This window comes from Myotis davidii, unplaced genomic scaffold (assembly GCF_000327345.1).
Source record: "Myotis davidii unplaced genomic scaffold, ASM32734v1 scaffold111, whole genome shotgun sequence".
NCBI lineage: Eukaryota > Metazoa > Chordata > Mammalia > Chiroptera > Vespertilionidae > Myotis > Myotis davidii.
In genome coordinates, this window is record NW_006284347.1 from 4,207,943 (window position 1) to 4,210,661 (window position 2,719).

The 2,719-nt window shown below is 34.8% G+C and overlaps 1 protein-coding gene across 2 annotated transcripts in view; it reads right to left on the reverse strand.

The window, feature by feature from the left end:
- Positions 1 to 2,719, reverse strand: part of ARF4 (ADP ribosylation factor 4) — a 22,823-nt gene that overhangs the window by 18,480 nt on the left and 1,624 nt on the right. The gene's annotated exons all lie outside the window — the stretch shown is intronic.

Here is a 2,719-nt window from a genome sequence, read left to right on the forward strand (position 1 = left end):
AGATTGAAATACAACTTCATAATAATTTAACATTGAGTCTTTACTGTGTTCCATCCATATCTCTAGGTGGTTCCATCCATTTTTATAATTTAAAAATTAAAAATTGTGGGGACAATAACCCTCCATTTTTCAGATGAAGCATCTGAGGTTCAGTAATGTCCCCAGAATCACAGGAATAATGGAGAACAGATAATTCAACCCCTAGGTCTTGTGGAGAAATTAAACCCCTCATACTAGTGGGAATGTAAAATGGCATAGCTGCTTTGGAAAACAGTTTGGCAGTTTCTCAGAATGTTGAACATAGTTAACAGGACCCAACAATTCCACTCCTAGGTATTTATTTACCCAAGAGAATAAAAAACATATGCCCCCCACAAAAACTTACTCACAAATGTTCATAACAGTATTTGTAATAGCCAAAAAGTGAAAACAACCCCATTTCCATTAAACAACCCAATTTGAACAAACTGTAGTATTATGCATACAGCAGAATTATTGTTCAGTCATAAAAAGGAATGAAGTACTGATACATGCTATAATATGGATAAACCTAGAAAACATGATGCTAAGTGAAAGAAGCTAGACACTAAAGGTCACATATTGGCCCTAGTTGGTTTGGCTCAGTGGATAGAGCGTCGGTCTGGACTAAAGAGTCCCAGGTTCGATTCCACTCAGGGGCACATGCCAGGGTTGCGCTCCATCCCCAGTGGGGGGTCTGCAGGAGGCAGCTGATCAATGATTCTGGTTGCTGTTTCTAACTCTCTCTCCCTTTCTTTCTGAATATTAAAAAAAAAAAGGTCACATATTGTATGACTCCATTATACAAAATATTCTAAGTAGACAAACCCATAGAAACAAAGCAAAGTAGATGAGTGGTTGCAAGAGGAATTGGGGGATGGGGCAATGACACACTTTTGGGGGTACAGGGTTTCTTTCTGGGCTGATAGAAACGTCTAGAATTAATAAAGTAGTGATCGTTACACAACTTTGTGGATATACTAAAAACCACTGAACTGTACATTTTAAAGGGATGAATTACATGTTTTGTGAATTACATCTCAATTTTTAAATTAAAAATAAAACAAAACAAACAAAAACAACTAGACTGATGCCAGAGCTCTCAAATAGTATTTGTACAATGCCAGTCTGCCTTTATATTTTTCTGGTGGACACAATCTATCTTAATATTTTATCTAATTACTCAGAGGTTTGACCATCAGGGGATCCTTCCTCCTAAACCTATCCGGTCCCCACCCCCAGAAAAATAGTCAAAATATAAGGGAAAGGCAGAACTTAACTGGTATTAGCCATCTTTTAGAAAGGAACATTTTTCAAATTTGCAACTGTCAAGAACTTGCAAGTTCAGAGAACAGAATTAGTAATTCCTCTATGAACACATTGGTGGTTTTCAGACATAAACAAAATGTGGGGGTGGTCGTTTACTTATTATGTATTATCAGATCAAAATATGTTGATCCTACATAAAATAGCATAATGCAGGACTACAGGAGAGATAAAAGTTGGAAACTCTGAATCTAAGCTCATATTAGTTACAGGAGCAATTTCTCCTTCGAGGGAAAAAACTATGATTGACAGATTTCTGTCAATCTATAGTTTAAATTACTTTAAATCTGATACTGTTATTAACTAGTTTACTGCAAGCTGTAACTTCAACCAAACACCTTTTTAAATTACTTGAACTTTTGGGAGAGTGGATATAGGAATAAAACTTAAAATTCTCCACAGTAATTTGGCAAACCAGACTCAGTAGCTGAGTATTAATTCTAATACTTCAATAAAGGCAGACATCTTGAGTATCTATTATTTATGCTGTCACTCAGAAAGCTGAACAAAAATTTCTAGGAATTATCAAACTTTCAAATCACCTATTTTTCTATCCATCATATGGTTATACTTCATTTGATGAGTTACCTAAAAGTTGTCCTTGTGACTGAAGTATTTTTAATCAAGGAACCTAATTATCCTGAAATTATAATGCAAAACAATAGCAAACCTGAGTAATAAATGAATAATTCCAATCATGACTTCTACACCCTGCACAAATGCACAAAGTTAAATACTTTCCCTCTTCCATTTTCTTTCCATCATTTTTGAGGGGAAGAAATGCTCCCCTAATATAGTAAAAATAGTAAAGTACTTATGGCATAATTCTACTGCTCTTTCCCCTCTTAACCTGTAGCCATCACAAAGATTAAGGAAATGAAAAACAGCAATTTACTTCCAATAATCTTCAGTAAAAGGACCAAACATATATTTCTAGGAACACAAGGTCGTACTAGTGCATCTCTTTAAGGAACAGGCTGAATATTAATTTATCACAGTCCAAAGTTCTCTCATTAACTTCGGATACTTTTTTAGACTGCCATTTTTCAGTGACTTTTAAAGCCTAAATAACATGCTTGCCCTCCTAAATTTCGTCTTCAAAAATGAAATCCGAGAAACACTTTGAAAGAGAAAATATTTTAATTTTCCTTTGTGAATGTTTCATTAACAATTGTCCCATGAATTGTGAAGAAGTCAGAAGCTTAACAGAGAAGTTAAAAAAAAGAACCAAATGTGTGTACCCTTCATCTTAATACACCTTGAAATATTACTGAACCTTGCTTTGGAAAACTTTCAAGGGTACAACTTGAAAATAAAACGTTTATCCCTTCCACTCTCTAGAAAACAGGTAATGAACCAGGTTTCAGTTTTAAAG